This window comes from Rhinoraja longicauda, chromosome 5 (genome assembly GCF_053455715.1).
Source record: "Rhinoraja longicauda isolate Sanriku21f chromosome 5, sRhiLon1.1, whole genome shotgun sequence".
Lineage (NCBI taxonomy): Eukaryota > Metazoa > Chordata > Chondrichthyes > Rajiformes > Arhynchobatidae > Rhinoraja > Rhinoraja longicauda.
In genome coordinates this window covers 66,292,270-66,311,496 of record NC_135957.1, presented here as the reverse complement: position 1 = coordinate 66,311,496, position 19,227 = coordinate 66,292,270, and the positions used below count along the sequence as shown (strand labels likewise).

The 19,227-nt window shown below is 40.3% G+C and overlaps 1 protein-coding gene across 2 annotated transcripts in view; it reads left to right on the top strand.

Annotated features, from left to right (window-relative positions):
• Positions 1–19,227, top strand: part of usp45 (ubiquitin specific peptidase 45) — a 109,719-nt gene that overhangs the window by 15,373 nt on the left and 75,119 nt on the right. The gene's annotated exons all lie outside the window — the stretch shown is intronic.

Below are 19,227 nucleotides of genomic sequence, written 5' to 3'. Positions count from 1 at the left end.
AAACAAACTGCTCTGGGCATTGGAGATGGCAAGGGATGGTCCATAAATACTATTCTACTTTGTAAAATTGTTGATATAATCAACTATGTCAGAGCCAGCATCAAGTCTATCACTGAGTAATGTAACTCAATTATTATACGTACACATGTCAAGTCAAGTCAAGTCAATTTATTTGTATAGCACATTTAAAAACAACCCACGTTGACCAAAGTGCTGCACATCTGACTAGGAAAAAAAAGAAACATACAGTGGCAGGCAGCCAAACACAACGGCGCGGCCATCTTGAACAAAATGTTAATTCAATCACCCACAGTCCAACAACAAAAGCATTAAATAAGCATCAAAATTACACCCCCAAAAAACCCCCAAAAACACAGTCCAACAATAAAAGCACTAAACAGGCACCCAAATTACCCAACCCCAAAAACACAGTCCAACAATAAAAGCATTAAATAGGCATTCAAATCACACAACCCCAAAAACCCCCAAAAACACAGTCCAACAATAAAAGCATCAAACAGGCACTCAAACCACCCAACCCCAAAAACACACAAAAAAAGAAACATCCATCAAAGAAACATCCATCACAGTGAGTCTCCTCCAGTCCTCTCCTCACTGTGATGGAAGGCCACAATGTCTTTCCCTTCTCCCGCTGTGTTAGAAGGAACTGCAGATGCTGGTTAACATCGAAGATAGACATAAAATGCTGGAGTAACTCAGCGGGTCAGGCAGCATCTCTGGAGGAAAGGAATAGGTAATGGTTCGGGGAGAGACCCTTCATCAGACGTTTCGGGTCGAGACCCTTCATCAGATGATGAAGATCAGATCAGTGAAGAAGGGTCTCAAGGCGAAATGTCACCTATTCCTTTGCTCCAGATATGCTCTCTGACCCATTGAGTTACTCCAGTATTTTGTGTCTATCTTATTACACATAGACATATGGCTAAGGGCTGCAAATGTAAGTTTAACATCTCCTCCGACTACAAAGACGAGCGGGTCATTACAATTCTGGGCCATTGTGAGACGTGATGAAGCCCTCAACTAAAGGGTATTCAGAGGTGAAAATAAAGATTATCAACTCGCCTCATCTGTGCTCACCGCAATGCAATAGAAGGGTCTCGACTCGAAATGTCACCCATTCCTTCTCTCCAGGGATGCTGCCTGTCCCACTGAGTTACTCCAGCTTTTTGTGTCTATTTTCGGTTTAAATCAGCATCTACAGTTCCTTCTTACACAGCCTTGCATCCCTCTGTCTTTCATATCCAAGTACCTGTCCAAACATCATTTCAATGTTCGTCAGTGGTTGTAGATATTATCAAAGCTTAGCTGCTTGTTTTTTTTTAAATGTTTCTGCCCTTTCAATTTAACCCATGGCACAATGTCACAACATCCGTCTGGTGATGCACAGTGTATATTGTCGCACACCGCATTTTACATCCTCATAATTGTCAGTTAATAAAGAACATCCCATGATCTCATAATCTGAATAAATTCCACTTTGCTTAGATAATTGGTTATATTAAGTATTCTCTCAGGTTATCTTTTTATTTTTAATTATATAAACCAAAATTTCCTAAACAACACTTCAAAAACAACATTTCATGGCATCTGGTATTAATATAAGGGAAGTAGGCTGTCAGCGGAGTCCAGGTTTCCCATGCGATCTCTGCTGTAGTTGGCTTCAGCTGCAAAAATGTCCTAATTACATTATTCTTACGTGAATAGTTGTGATAATTACATTAATCGGTTGAAATCATCTCTTCCATCTCCATGCTGGGATCCCAAAAGAATGTAAACAGCTGCTAACAATGCATTGCCAATTCAGTGACTCAGTGTAACTAGCCCAGTTTTGTTTAGGGAAATTGTCAGGGAATAAAAGAGATCTCATTAGCTATATAAAAAGATGAGACCAAGGGTTCTTTTTTCCCAAGATGTGCCACCCAGAATGTTATACTCCTGGGTAGGATAGCAGACCAATTGTAGCTTTACAGGTTGCAGAATGCAAAATCTGTGATGGGCTAAACAGGTGCAGTACAGGCACAGTGCTGTATTTATCTTGTGTTCTGGTCCTTATTTTGTAATGTACTGTATTAAATTATTGACTTTCAATTACTCATTTTCTGTTTTACTATAGAAGTAATTATGAATATAATGGAACCTATTTAAGAATTTTATTCTAATTATCAATCATTTTCAGTAGAATTCATTTTACGATTTCTATCAAATGCTATTTGTTTTTCATTCGCTTTCATTTTTTACTTTATTGCAACATGACAAAAATAGAACTTGATCATTTATCATAGTCAACTTTATGGTCAGCATCTTTTTATTGGAAGTATTTTCTTTGAGGCTGTTGGCAGTTTTTCCTGCAGCTATTCCTTTAAGTTTGAATGGACATGACAAGAGATGAGAGTGTTTTATTGTCATAGACGGTGCCCTCCTTAATGTTTGGGACAAAGACCCATCATTTATTTATTTGCCTCTCTCTGTACTCTACAATTTGAGATTTGTAATAGAAAAAATTAAAGTGCACGTTGTCAGATTTTATTAAAGGGTATTTTTTAAACATTTTTGTTTCACCATGTTGAAATTACAGCTATGTTTATACATAATCCCCCCATTTCAGGGCACCATAATGTTTGGGACACAGGTGTTTGTCATTGGTCACGTGTGTTTAAATGCCTCCTTAATGTAGGTATAAGAGAGCTCTCAGCACCTAGTATTTCTTCCAGTCTTTCCATCACCTTTGGAAACATTTATTGCTGTTTATCAACATGAGGACCAAAGTTGTGCCAATGAAAGTCAAAGAAGCCATTGTGAGACTGAGAAACAAGAATAAAACTGTTAGAGACATCAGCCAATCCTTAGGCTTACCAAAATCAACTGTTTTGAACATCATTAAGAAGAAACGGAGTACTGGTGAGCTTATTAATCGCAAAAGGCCAAGGAAGACCTCCACAGCTGATGACAGAAAAATTCTCTCTATAATAAAGAAAAATCCCCAAACACCTGTCCGACAGATGGGAAACACTTTTCAGGGGTCAGGTGAGGATTTGTCAATGACCACTGTCTGCAGAAGACCTCATGAACAGAAATACAGATGCTACACTGCAAGATGCAAACCACTGGTTAGCCGTAAAAATAGGATGGCCAGGTTACAGTTTGCCAAGAATACTTAAAAGAGCAACCACTGTTCTGGAAAAAGGTCTTGTGGACAGATGAGATGAAGATTAACTTAAATCAGAGTGATGGCAAGAGCAAAGTATGGAGGAGAGAAGGAACTGCCCAAGATCCAAAACATACCACCTCATCTGTGAAATACGGTGGTGGGGGTGTTATGGCCTGGGCATGTATGGCTGCTGAAGGCACTGGCTCACTTATCTTCATTGATGATACAACTACTGATGGTAGGAGCATAATGAATTCTGAAGTGTTCAGACACATCCTATCTGCTCAAGTTCAAACAAATGCCCCAAAACTCATTGACCGGTGGTTCATTCTACAGCAAGACAATGATCCCAAACATACTGCTAAAGCAACAAAAGAGTTTTTCAAAGTTAAAAAATGGTCAATTCTTGAATGGCCAAGTCAATCACCCGATCTGAACCCAATTGAGCATGCCTTTTATATGCTGAAGAGAAAACTGAAGGGGACTAGCCCCCAAAACAAGCATAAGCTAAAAATGGCTGCAATACAGGCCTGGCAGAGCATCACCAGAGAAGACACCCAGCAACTGGTGATGTCCATGAATCGCAGACTTCATGCAGTCATTGCACGCAAAGGATATGCAACAAAATACTAAACATGACTACATTCATTTACATGACATTGCTGTGTCCCAAACATTATGGTGCCCTGAAATGGGGGGACTGTATAAACACTGCTGTAATTTCTACATGGTGAAACCAAAATGTATAAAAATGACCTTTATTAAAATCTGACAATGTGCACTTTAACCACATGGGATTTTTTTCTATTACAAATCTCAAATTGTGGAGTACAGAGGCAAATAAATAAATGATGGGTCTTTGTCCCAAACATTCTGGAGGGCACTGTAGCTAAATAACATCTTAACACAAGTAACACAAATAGACCACATTTGTTCCCCCGGGGGTTTTAAGGGGGGACGGAGTGGGTGAGTGGGAGGGGGGTTTTGAGTGGGTGAGTTGGGGGGAGGGGAAGGGGGGGAGTGAGGGGAGGGAGGGGAGGATGCTAGACCAATGCAGGTTTGGGGGGTTGAGTGGGATTGTGTGGCTGAGGGGGAGGAGGGGGGTATAAGCGGGATTGAGTGGGATGCAGTGGGTGGGGGCGGTTGAGGGGGGGTGGAGTGGATGGGGGAGTGGGGGAGGAGAGGGTGCTGGACCAATGCGGGAGAGGTTTGGGCCCAATGGGTCGACTCGAGCTAGTAGTAGTTTATTAAAGCTCAACCAAACAGCTACACTTTCTCTGTAACTACAACAGTATATTCTGCATTGTTTTCTCCTTTGCATTAGCTGTTGTACTCGTGTATGGTTTGACTCTACTGTTGTTCGGTATGATTTGCCCGAAGAGCATGTTAAGCAAGGTTTTTCACTGTATCACGGTACTGTGACAATAATAAACTAATACTAATGGTGAGACTTTTCACAACTGTCTTTAAGATGACTTCCTTTTAACTAACTTTAACTTTCCTTCTACTATAGTTTACAGAACTTCCCACCATCCATGAGCCAATTAGTCCTTTTAGGTGAAGAAGCAAATCACTTACACTTGTAGTTTATTGTGTTACACAAATTATATATAATTTGAAACTGCATTTAAATTTAAAAGTATTGAAAGGTGAGATGTCCTTTAGAATACATAATGCATTATTTTCAACTAATACTGTAAAAACATTAATATTTTGATAATTATCTTTAAACATATTATGTTGTTTTAACGCTAAACATTACATATTTGCCAACTTCCGACGTCTTTAGGCAGAACTCACTATCCCAACCACTCAGGTTTTTCTAGTTCTGACTCTGCATGGTGACCATTACAACACTTTGACTTGTAACTGTAGCTGCTTCTATCTCTCTCAGCACACTTATAATCCAAAAATCATACTCACGATAATCTGATCATTGCAACCTTCCCTTTTAATTGTCCCATCTCTGTTTTGTATGCCCTATGTAGGAATATTTAAGGTCCAAACATTAGCTAAGCATAACTCCCCCTCCCATTCCCAGTCTGACCTTTCTGTCATGGGCCTCCTCCAGTGCCATAGTGAGGCCCACCGGAAATTAGAGGAACAGCACCTCATATTTCGCCTGGGCAGTTTGCAGCCCGGTGGTATGAACGTCGACTTCTCCAACTTTAGATAGGTCCTCTGACCCTCCCTTCCCCATCTCCTTCCCAGATATCCCTCTATCTTCCTGTCTCCACCTATATCCTTCCTTTGTCCCGCCCCCCTGACATCAGTCTGATGAAGGGTCTCGACCCGAAACGTCACCCGTTCCTTCTCTCCCGAGATGCTGCCTGCCCTGCTGAGTTACTCCAGCATTTTGTGAATAAATCGATTTGTACCAGCATCTGCAGTTATTTTCGTATATTAGCTAAGCAAAGATGCTTTGATGGAGGATTTTTTTTGTCAGAATTATAAAACATGTTCATGAACATCTATCTATATACTAAAACTCTCGTTTGTTTATTTGTTTGTTCCTGAACTACATCCAAAATGGTACACTATAGCGCGACAATTTTAGGCCCACCTTACTCACCGTCGTCCCTTTGGTGCTAATGGAAGAAGTTTGATTGAAATAGGTGTTATATTTTTAAAGTTATTCACATTTTACAGTTTTAATCTATCTCCTAGGGAGGGAGGGAGGGGGTGGGGGAGGAGAAGGGAGGATAAGGGGGGGTTGAGGGGCATGGAGATGGGGGGAGGGAGCGAGGGGGGCGTTAAGGGGAGGGGGGAGGAGAGAGTGCCGCACCAATGCAGGAGAGGTTTGGGCCCAACGGGTCCTCTTGGTCTCGTGTTTTATAATTCTTTTTGTTGGTTGAGTAAATTCAATTAAATAAAGTGATCCAAATGTAAAAGAATACTCCGGTCAGAAACATACACCTAGTTATTGAAATAGACAATAGACAATAGGTGCAGGAGTAGGCCATTCAGCCCTTTGAGCCAGCACCACTACTCAATGTGATCATGGCTGATCATTCTCAATCAGTACCCCGTTCCTGCCTTCTCCCCATACCCCCTGATTCCGCTATCCTTAAGAGCTCTGTCTAGCTCTCTCCTGAGAGCATTCAGAGAACTGGCCTCCACTGCCTTCTGAGGCAGAGAATTCCACAGATTTACAACTCTCCGACTGAGAAAGTTTTTCCTCATCTCTGTTCTAAATGGCCTACCCCTTATCCTTAAACTGTGGCCCTTGGTTCTGGACTCCCCCAACATTGGGAACATGTTTCATGCCTCTAACGTGTCTAACCCCTTCATAATCTTATATGTTTCAATAAGATCCCCTCTCATCCTTCGATATTCCAGTGTATTCAAGCCTAGTCGCTCTACTCTTTCAACATATGACAGTCCCGCCATTCCGGGAATTAACCTAGTAAACCTACGATGCATGCCCTCAATAGCAAGAATATCCTTCCTCAAATTTGGAGACCAAAACTGCACACAGTACTCCAGGTGCGGTCTCAAATAATCTGCAGTTCACGTCACATTGTTTATTTTCACATGCACCAGTATAATGAGGTACATGTACAATGAAAACCTTGCAGCAGCATCAAAGACATAGCAAAGGTCAGATATTTTGGTAATATTGCAATTAAAATATAGAAACTGTTTATTTGTCATTGAATTCTTTAAGTTGGATCTCAAATAGTTGAGGACAGTAAAATTGGAGACAACTGCTTTCAAGAAGTCTTCTCATCAGCTACTCTTGACTGTTGCTTTAATTTCTGAATTTGTTACAGTAATGATGAATTAGTAATATGTAACTGGGGATCATCAAATATGTGTACTTAAAAAATGTTTGTGATTTACCTTGAAACAGCTCCATGGTAATTGTTAACTTAAAGTGAGATTTTCTGATAGTCCAGATGTAATTTATAGGAATTATAACAAACAAGCTGTTTTTGAATGCTGTAAAAATAAAGTAGTCTTGCCACGTAGCCAGTTAAATGGAGGGATTAAAGTTGTTGTTACTTTTGATTAAATATCTAGTTTTAAAGCAATCAAAGTTGCATCTCATCTTTATGGCTTTGTACAAATCTAGCAAATATTTGAAATGAGAATTTTTGCTGGACTAGTATCTTCTATGTATTTAAAAAAACGTAACAATACATGCAAAACGTACTAATATTTAATGATCAAAACTGATAATATGCTCATATCATCAGAAGTACTAGCGAAAATGCCTGATGTCTAAGCTGAAATACCCTCAAGAATGGATCAATGCGATCTATATTATCAGGGCTATTGCTAAGAAATTTTATAGAATTTCTAGGAAATTGTTTCACTTTTCTGTGTGCCTTATGTCTCTTCTCTCTTGTGGCAATTGCCAAATTATCATATTAAGATAATGAGCAATAAATCATGGGGTAGAGAACAGTTACTATGTTTTCAAGTATCAGTAATAGTCAAGGAGCTTTACTAGTTACTGCAGCAGCTGGTCATACAATGAGCAAGTACAAGCACTTTTACACTTTAGGTTTTCAGTCCAATTAAAGGAGCAGAGCTCATGCCAATAAGAGTCAGCTGTTGTAAGAAACGGACTTCAACTATTTTTGCTTAACATTGTCATAGAATGGCAGAACAATTAATACTAATTATTAGAGCCAGGATGTTTAGGCGCTAAAAATCTCTGAAATAGGCAGACAAATAGGCATAATAAAATTGCAAAAAAGCACGAGAAAGGCATTTATTGACAAAAAAGGCATAAAAAGGCATGTATTTCCACCACTAAAATATGGTTAAAAATGATAATATAAAGGTAAACTACATTAAATGACTAAAGTTGCCTGGTTGCACATAATTACTAGCATTGTTTTCAAATTATCTGGTGTTAAACTAAGCCGTCTGTCAGACAGAAGATGCTTCAGTTGTGAAAAACGTCTTTCTACCCCAGCTGAGGTCACTGGTGCATACCCGAAACAAGCTACAGACTCTATATTCATGTTGATATCTTGTGCATAACAACTACCTTTGGGAACTTTAGCTATGTTTTGTATTTCTTCAAGATCTTTGTTACCTTAAATCACTCTCTCGCATTTTCCTTGTATGTTTTTACCTACATCGCCAGGAACTTTATGAATATTGTCAGTTACTTTGTTGAAAACCTGCAAGTTATTCACTAATGTTTCGCCACATTTCTCAAGGGAAGTGAAAGCTTGTGGGAAGTTTGCAAAATTGGAAGCAATAAACAGATGACTGCGGTGGAGGGACTTTTTCTGCATGATTTCACTGACGATCCTGACTGCAGCAGATTCTTCTTCTTCAAAACAGTTGATGATTTCTTTTATCTTTTCAAAATTTGCACCATAGTAGAGTACAGCAGAGAGCCATGTACCCCACCTAGTCAAAACGGGCTGAGGAGGTAATGGAATCTCGGGTGCCATTTCCTTGAACAACTGCACACGTGACGGTGCTTTGAGGAAGATTTTCTTGACATTGGAAACTAGGCGATCAACATTTGGAAACAAGCTACATATGTGCTCGGCAATTCTATGGAGTCCGTGAGCTAAGCATGTCAAATGCAACATTTTGGGGAATAAAACTTTAAGAGCACGAGCAGCTTTTTTCATGTATGGAGCTGCATCAGTCACAAACAGAAGAACATTCTCGTGTTTTATACCTTCTGGCCAAAGTACAGCAAGTGAAGATGTAAACAACTGAGCAATAGTTGAGCTGTTTGACTTCTCTAATACTTCCAATGCCAACAAATACTCCTTTGATAGTTGATCTGCCTCCAATGTACCGATGACCACATTGGCAACATATCTCCTCACAGCATCAGTTGTCTCGTCTATTGAAATCCATATTTTGTTGCATGCAACTTCACCTCTAATTTTCTGCAAAACAATGTTGCAGTTGCTGTCAACATAATTTTTCTGTAATGATGACTCGCTCGGTATATGTTCCTCTGTGTATTTCTCTAAAAAACCTCTGAGAGATTTATTTTCCAATTTCCACAGTGGAATTTCAGCATCAATGAATGCCTTGCACAGATCACTCGAAAACTCAGATTTGCGACTGGAGCCAGCAGTAAATGTAGTGAGGAGACAAGCTTGAGTATTTCCCGCCTTCAGTTTCTCTACCGCCGATTTGTGTTTAGCTGTCTGTACATGCTGGGAAATGAAATATTTCTTCGCATGATTCATTGTTTTCTCACATGCTTTGCAAAACAGCACACAGTTGTCTGTAGAGAATATATAACTCTCGTACACTCTCACCAAATCGTTCAGTTTTTTACAAGGCGTTGACTTGACTTTAGGCATTTTGACGCTTGTAGCGGTAGATCCTACAGGAGCGGGGAAGCAGACCTCTACAGGCGGGCCAAGTACAAGATGAGAAGAGGAATCAGAGCTGCCAAGGAAAGGTACTCTGAGAAGTTGAGGAGCAAGTTTTCAGCTAATGACCCTTTTTCAGTCTGGAACGGCTTGCAATAAATCACCTGCTGCAAGAGGAAAACACCCCACTTCTTGGACAATCATCAGTTTGACCAACGACCCGAACGAGTTCTACTGCAGGTTTGATAAACAGAAACTTAATCCTGGTACCCCTCCCCCCTCCCCTACCAACACTTCACACCTACTCACAGCCTAACTTCAGTTTGAAAAGACTGGATCCTTCCCCACCCGTTCCCCTCCAATCACCACTTAACACCCACTTACAGCCTGACTGCAAAAGACTGAGGCCCTGTCCACTACCCACGAATGAATGACCAACGGTGGTGCTCCCGGTTTCGCTCCGGTGGTGGAAATTTTCTTGTAAGTTATGTTAACACGGCAAAAAAAGACTAATTTAGGCACTCGTTCATGAAAAAGGCGTTATCTTGCTGAAATCATCAAAAAAGGCATGAAAAGGCACTTATGGCAAAATCCTGGCTCTACTAATTATCAATTTAAATTAAGCCTATAAAATGTAAATTGGTTGTAAGCAGTGAAACTAATGACAAAGGTTGTGCAGGATAACAACATTACTTTTTTCGGTTAATTAAAGTCGTGCATCAATTATTTTTCTAGTAATTGGAAAGCATGCCACTGAAATTTATATATTGATAAGAAACGTGAGTGAAAGATATCAACAGCACCATCTTGGAATCTACTCCCGGCAAGAGTGATTATTTGTTCTGAATTATTCCTCAAGGGAAATGTGGCTGAGTATTAATTTTCCTCATGTGAAGACAACTGCAGGTTGACCACCAATTTTCCAGCACCCTTGGTTTCAGAGCCTTTCTGCATTATCCGTTTTGCCGGACTATCGGACGTCATGGCCTCCGACAGGTGTCCAACTGCATCAGAACAGGCTGCCATGGGGCCAAGATACTGGCTTGCAAAATCGACTTTGGAAGTCGGCTATGGGAACGGATCTGCCGGCTCCAGCCGAGCCGGAGTTCCAGTGCCCTGGCCGGAGGGGCAAATCCGACCCACTAATTGGCGTGGAAGTCCCGACGAGGTTGAGATCGGCCACTTCACCTGGCCTAGGCGCCACATTTTCGGGAGGACTTCTGGAGGGGATTTAAAGCGTGCTCTTGTAATTTGTCTGGATCAAAGGTGGTGCCGGACAACCAGTTGCTGGAACATCAGTGGTGGACCTGTAGTTCCCAGGTTAAGAATGTACTGTGGTATAGCTTGATTGTACTCATGTGTAATGTGATTTGATGTGACTGGATAGCACTCAAACAAAAGCTTTTTATTATATCTTGGCACACCGTGCAATAATAAACTAATACCAATAACACTTCCTTGAATTTATTGAAAAACATTTCAAAAAGAAGCTGAAGCTTCAGAATTCACCAATACTTGTGTTAGAAGATTCACATGCTTCAAAGAAACACTTTTTGTGTAGCCTTTATTCTGAAGCATTTTTTTTTCCTATTGGCAACTTACTTTCAAAACTGTTCTAATTAATTTGAATTTTTATTAAACAGATGTCTTGCTTATGCGATTTGACAATTGTGAATTAAATTGTTCCTTTGCTTTAATAAGAGCAAAACTCAAAGGAACAAATGTGGTCTATGCTACTTGTGTTAAGATGTTATTTAGCTACAGTGCCCTCCAGAATGTTTGGGACAAAGACCCATCATTTATTTATTTGCCTCTGTACTCCACAATTTGAGATTTGTAATAGAAAAAAATCCCTTGTGGTTAAAGTGCACATTGTCAGATTTTATTAAAGGGTATTTTTATACATTTTGGTTTCACCATGTAGAAATACCCTTTAGTCCTCCCATTTCAGGGCACCATAATGTTTGGGACACAGCAATTTCATGTAAATGAAATTAGTCATGTTTAGTATTTTGTTGCATATCCTTTGCATGCAATGACTGCTTGAAGTCTGCGATTCATGGACATCACCAGTTGCTGGGTGTCTTCTCTGGTGATGCTCTGCCAGGCCTATATTGCAGCCATCTTTAGCTTATGTTTGTTTTGGGAGCTAGTCCCCTTCAGTTTTCTCTTCAGCATATAAAAGGCATGCTCAATCAAGTTCAGATCGGGTGATTGACTTGGCCACTCAAGAATTGACCATTTTTTAGCTTTGAAAAACTCCTTAGTACTTTAGCAGTATGTTTGGGATCATTGTCTTGCTGTAGAATGGACCGCTGGTCAATGGGTTTTGTGGCATTTGTTCGAACTTGAGCAGATAGGATGTGTCTATACACTTCAGAATTCATTATGCTCCTACCATCAGCAGTTGTATCATCAATGAAGATAAGTGAGCCAGCACCTTCAGCAGCCATACATGCCCAGGCCATAACACCCCCCACTACCATGTTTAACAGATGAAGTGGTATGGTTTGGATCTTGGGCAATTCTTTCTCTCCTCCGTACTTTGCTCTTGCCATCACTCTGATATAAGTTAATTTTCATCTCATCTGTCCGCAAGACCTTTTTCCAGAACTGTTTGCTCTTTTAACTACTTCTTGGCAAACTGTAACCTGGCCATCCTATTTTTGAGGCTAACCAGTGTTTTGCATCTTGCAGTGTAGCCTCTGTGTTTCTGTTCATGAAGTCTTCTGCAGACAGTGGTCAAGAACAAATCCACACCTGATTCCTGAAAAGTTTTTCTGATGTGTCGGACAGGTGTTTGGGGTTTTTTCTTCATATTAGAGAGAACTCTTCTGTCATGAGCTGTGGAGGTCTTCCTTGGTCTGCCAGTCCCTTTGCGATTAGTAAGCTCACCAGTGCTCTCTTTCTTCTTAATGATGTTCCAAACAGTTGATTTTGGTAAGCCTGAGGTTTGGCTGATGTCTAAGAATTTTATTCTTGTTTCTCAGTCTCATAATGGCTTATTTGACTTTCATTGACAGAACTTTGGTCCTCATGTTGATAAACAGCAATAAAAGTTTCCAAAGGTGATGGAAAGACTAGAGGAAAGACGAGGTGCTGAGAGCTCTCTTATACCAGCATTAAGGAGGCAATTAAACACACCTGAGTAATTACAAACGCCTGTGAAGCCATGTGTCTCAAACATTATGGTGCCCTGAAATGGGGGGGGGGACTATGTATAAACACAGCTGTAATTTCTACGTGGTGAAACCAAAATGTATAAAAAACCCTTTAATAAAATCAGACATTGTGCACTTTAACCACATGTGATTTTTTTCTATTACAAATCTCAAATTGTGGAGTACAGAGGCAAAGAAATAAATGATGCATCTTTGTCCCAAACATTATGCAGGGCACTGTATGAAGTGGAATGTATTTATTGAATTTGCCCTGTGGATATGCTCCACAGCGCCAGTGCAATCCATATTTGGTGGCTGAGCAAGAACCAGGTGGTGCTGTGAAGCTTAGCACAGTGAAGCGTAGACAAATTCGGGCTTGACATTTGCCATTCTGTAGTGCTGCAGGGAAGAGAAAAATCTGCTTTTCCATATGTTTCTGGTTTATTTTTTGCCTGCAGTTTGGTCCAGATGGCAGTGTGAACATTGTTTACCTTAAGATGCTGTCCCAGATGTGGGATTTATCCGTGGGCATTTTACAGTTGCCTGCCTCTTTCTAAGAATATTTTGGCATAATAAAATGTACTTTATTAGATAATAATTGTACTCTCGGGCAAATAATGTTTTTTATTACGTTAAATAATTCCTCCAGGAATACTTTTATAAAGATGGTGTAAATTAATCACAAAATGGAACTTCTAATTTTCCATTATTTGGTATTTAGAATGGTGCATGTGCAAGGCTTCTTCAGTTTATGTAACCATCACCATTACACTGCAATGGTGCTGGAGTGAAAAGGTTGGGGTGCATTCTAATTTATTTGGGCCAGTATAAAGAGTTATCTCTCTGGTCATAGTTACTTCTACCGGTATGATACCAGTACTGGGTTGGTGCAAATGTAGATCAGGTCTTGTAATTTGCCCAGGAATGCCTCCAGGCAGTGAAAGATGCCTGTAAGAGACTTGCATGTCCATGTAATTAATGATTTTTTTTAAATTCATGATGTTAACTAGATATCACATTGCCTTTAGTTTGAATGTTATGGTTATTTTAGGTTCTGAATATCAATAGGAACATGATCTTTCAAGAAGTATGTCATATTTAAATATGTACATTGCCTTTGATCACATGGAGTCCCTCGTAAATGTTAACTGCTTTCCATATTTCAGTGAGATCTGAGGTGAAGCTAGAGGTAATGATTAAATTTACTATTGCTTTCAGTATGGTAACTCGGGGCCAATGGCTATTTGAGAAATAAAGCGTTCAAACATCGGGATCTGAGAAACTCGGCACAAAGCCCATGATCTACTGGACAACAATATTCTCTTGAGACTTGGGCTACCTACAACAAGCATTGGAGGGGTACAGTGAAGAAAGCTAATGGCATGTTGGCCTTCATAACGAGAGGATTTGAGTATAGGAGTAAAGAGGTCCTTCTGCAGTTGTATGGGGCCCTGGTGAGACCACATCTGGAGTATTGTGTGCAGTTTTAGTCTCCTAATTTGAGGAAGGACATCCTTGCTATTGAGGCAGTGCAGCGTAGGTTCACGAGGTTAATCCCCAGGATGGTGGGGCTGTCATATGAGGAAATATTGAAAAGACTGGGCTTGAATTCACTGGAGTTTAGAAGGATGAGAGGGGATCTAGAGACGTATAAAATTATAAATGGACTGGACAAGCTAGATGCAGGGAAAATGTTCCCAAAGTTGGGGGAGTGCAGAACCAGGGGCCACTGTCTAAGAATAAAGGGGAGGCCATTTAATATTGAGGTGAGAAGTAACCTTTTTACCCAGAGAGTTGTGAACTTGTGGAATTCTCTGCCACAGAAGGCAGTGGAGGCCAATTCACTGGGTGAATTTAAAAGAGAGTTAGATAGAGCTCTAAGGGCTAGTGGAATCAAGGCATATGGGGAGAAGGCAGGCACAGGTTACTGATTGTGGATGATCACAATGAATGGCAGTGTTGGCTCGAAGGGCCATATGGCCTCCTCCTGCACCTATTTTCTATGTTTCTATGAGAGGCATTGATAGGTTAACAGTCACAAGGGGTGACGGTGGAAGAGATACAATAGCGGCATTTTAAGATGCTTGTAGATAGCCTCATGAATATCCAGAGAATATACAGAGTGGTATGGCAGAAGGGTTTAGTTTGATTTGTTATCGTTTGGCATAGACTGTGGGCTGAGGAGACTGTTACTGTGCTGTACTGGTCAATGTACACTCTTTTGGCTCCACTTTACAAGATTTACAAGAATTGGAAAAAATATGATTTTCTTTTCATCTTTAACTCCAAAATGGTCAGGTGTCACATGTAATTTGTGAGTCAACAGATCATTAATATAATGTAATTGTCAAAGAGAGAGAATTTCATGAATTTTGAACAGCAAAAACAATTGAGTGCAGGAAATGAAGATGTCAAAAGAGCAATTTCTCGTGTTGATTGAATTAAAAAAAGATATAAATATAATTAGGCAGAAAAACTTGGAAAATAACTAGAAGACTTTACCGTTGCTTTGGGGGAGCACCGTATGATGCGTTTTCAGATATTTAAAAAATGATCTTTAATTTTAATGCTGTAATTCACGGATCCATTTCTGCATAAAATTATAAAACCACGAATGGTACAAAAGGTTCAAGTGAAATTGTAGGAGGATAACGTCCTGTTTGGGGTGAGTAGTAAGGAGCTAAGATTTAGAGAGATGCCAACATTTCAAATTGATTGATTGAAGCATGGAAACAGGCCCTTTGGCGCACTGAGTTCACGCCGAACATGGCTGACCCATTCATATTAGTTTTATGTCATCCCACTTTTGCATCTGTTCCCACACATTGGGAGCAATTTACAGTCAAAGTAACCTACAAACCTGCACGTCTTTGGGATGTGGGAGCACCCAAAGGAAAGCTACGTAGTCACTTAGAACATGCAAACTCAACACAGACATTACCAAGGTCAGGATCAATCCCGGGTCTCTGAAGCTGTGAGGCAGCAGCTCAAACAGCTGCGCAACTGTGCCAGCCAAACAGAAACAAAAACAGAAAATGCTGGAAACCATACTTGAGGCAGCATCTGTGGAAAGAGAAACAAAAATAATTTAGTAAGCCATGGTGTTGGCACAAAGGCGCAGTGGTAGAGTTGCTGCCTCCCAGCACCAGAAGCCCAGGTTCGATCCTGACTATGGGTGTTGTCTGTATGGAGTTTGTACGTTCTCCTTGTGACCTGCATGTGTTTTCTCCGAGATCTTCAGTTTCCTCCCACACTCCAAAGACGTACAGGTTTGTAGGTTAATTGGCTTGGTGTAAATGTAAAGCCGCCCCTGGTCTGTGTAGGATAGTGTTAATGTGCAGGAGTTACTGGACGGCGCGGACTCGGTGGGCTGAAGGGCCTGTTTCCGCACTGTATCTCTAAACTAAACTAAACAAAGGTCTTTCATCAGAACAAGGAAATTTAAAAAAATGTGAACATACCTAAAAAAAAATCAACATGTGGAGCACTCACAGGCAAAGCATCTTTTTTTTCTTCATATTTTGCATTATGAAAAGTCATACTTAATTAATAAGAAACAAAATATGCTTGGTATAGTATAAGAAAATATACATTTTTAATAATACTGCCAGAAAACACATTACTTCTATTTATCACAATACTTTGCTTGCGTTGAAAACTATTGAAAATCTGGAATGTATGTATTCGATTGTTCAAGTGGGTGAAATGTTGGCAAAAAGACAATTATCTTTCACTTTGACACTACCACCTCTACAATAAGGACATTATGTTGGCCATCCCAAGTATCCTACTTTCCTGTTCAAGAGAACTTTGTGTTTTTTTTTAACTCGGCAGTGTAAGTAAAATGAACCAGCACATGTAAATAATTCATTCTCCGTCATTATATTCTATTGTCATTATATTCATATTTATGTCAGAATGATGTTAATATGCAAGATAATTCCAACATGAACTATTCACCTTTCCTCTGAAATTTCTGGTGTCTGTAGGTTAGATTTTAATATGCTATTTCTATTTGATGTGCATTGCTCATTAACGTATAAAACCATAGAGGTATGAGTATTATTTACAGAATCTTTTGCCTAATAGAAGTTGCAGTGTCGTGGACTATCCCAAGCAAGTCCACACTATTCCTTTAGGAGATAAATTAATGATGCCAATCTGCATCTTGCCCTCTCAACACCTAAGTGATATGGCAAATAGATTAGCACGGTCTCCATGCTGGTTACACTTTCCACAGGGAAATTTGGGGCATCTGTTTCGCTTTCTAGTGCGATTCAAGCAGTGCTTCCTTTTGCAGCTGCACCCAACACAGCAGATCTTGATGCTGGCGGCGAAACAACTTTCACCTGTCATCACAGATGACAGAAACTATTTTCATGATTGAATATTTAATATTAATCCTATTAATGCTTAAACTAGTGCATAACAGTTTGAGGTATGTATGCAATCTCACAAATAAATAATGAATACAACTTATTGGACATTTTTTCCCAATTGAAACACTTAATAATTCCACTGCATTTAAAGCAGTGAAATTGAACTAAATATCATCAATCATTTGAAGTCAGTCTATGTTAAGATAAATTGACATATATGAGGTCCTCTTTTTTTGTGTGATTTAGACAATAGACAATAGGTGCAGGAGTAGGCCATTCAGCCCTTCGAGCCAGCACCGCCATTCACGATGATCATGAGTGATCATCCACAATCAGTACCCCGTTCCTGCCTTCTCTCCATATCCCTTGAGTCAGCTTTCTTTAAGAGGTCTATCTAACTCTCCCTTGAAAGCATCCAGAGAATTAGCCTCCACTGCCTTCTGAGGCAGAAAACTCCACAGATTCACAACACTCTGAGTGATTTTTTTTTCTTCATCTCCATTCTAAATGGTCTACCCCTTATTCTTAAACTGTGGCCCCTGGTTCTGGACTCCCCCAACATCTGGAACATGTTTCCTACCTCTAGTATGTCCAATCCCTTAATAATCTTGTTTCAATAAGATCCCCTCTCATCCTTCTAAATTCCAGTGTATACAAGCCCAGTCGCTCCAGTCTTTCAACATACGACAGTCCTGCCATCCCGGGAATTAACCTCGTGAACCTACGCTGCAATCGCTCAATAACAAGAATGCCCTTCCGCAAATTTGGAGACCAAAACTGCACACAATATTCCAGGTGTGGTCTCACTAGGGCCCTGTACAACTGCAGAAGGCCCTCTTTGCTCCTGTACTCAACTCCTCTTGTTATGAAGGCCAACATGCCATTAGCTTTCTTCACTGCCTGCTGTACCTGCATGCTTACTTTCAGTGACTGTTGAACAAGACACCCAGATCTTGTTGTGTTTCCCCTTTTCCTAACTTGACACTGTTCAGATAATAATCTGCCTTCCTGTTCTTGCCACCAAAGTGGATAACCTCACATTTATCCACATTAAACTGCATCAGCCCACTCACACAACCTGTCCAAGTCACCTCTGCATCCTCATAGCATCCTCCTCACAGTTCACATTGCCACCCAGCTTTGAGTTATCTGCAAATTTGCTAATGTTACTTTTAATCCCTTCACCTAAGTCATTAATGTATATTGTAAATAGCTGCTGGTCCCAGCACCAAGCCTTGCGGTACCCCATTAGTCACCGCCTGCCATTGTGAAAGGGACCCGTTAATCCCTACTCTTTGTTTCCTGTCTGCCAACCAATTTTCTATCCATGTCAGTACCTTACCCCGAATACCATGTGCTATGTGGAACCTTATCAAAGGCTTTCTCAAAGTCCAGGTATCCCTTGGCTGGCACATCCACTGGCTCGCCCTTGTCCATTTTCCGAGTTACATTCTCAAAAAATTCTAGAAGATTAGTCAAGCATGAATTCCCCTTTGTAAATCCATGCTGACTCGGAACGATCCTGTTACTGCTATCCAAATGTTCCGCTATTTCTTCTTTTATAATTGACTCCAGCATCTTCCCTCCACCGATGTCAGGCTAACCTGGTCTATAATTTCCTGTTTTCTCTCTTCCACCTTTCTTTAAAAAGTAGGATACCATTAGCTACCCTCCAATCCACAGGAACTGATCCTGAATCTTAAGAACATTGGAAAATGATCACCAATGTGTCCACAATGTCTAGAGCCACTTCCGAAAGTACCATGGGATGCAGACTATCAGGCCCTGGGGATTTAGCAGCCTTCAGTCCCATCAGTCTATCCAACACCATTTCCTGCCTAATGTGAATTTCCTTCAGTTCCTCCATCACCCTAGGACCTCTGGCCACTAGTACATCTGGGAGATTGTTTGTGTCTTCCTTAATGAAGACAGATCCAAAGTACCTGTTCAACTCGTCTGCCATTTCCTTGTTCCCCATAATAAATTCACCTGCTTCCGTCTTCAAGGGACCCACATTTGCCTTAACTATTTTTTTCCTCTTAACATACCTAAAGAAGCTTGATCCCCCTTTATATTCTTGGCTAGCTTACCTTCGTACCTCATCTTTTCTCCCCGTATTGCCTTTTTAGTTATCTTCTGTTGCTCTTTAAAAGTTTCCCAATCCTCTGGCTTCCCGCTCATCTTTGCTATGTTATACTTGTTCTCTTTCA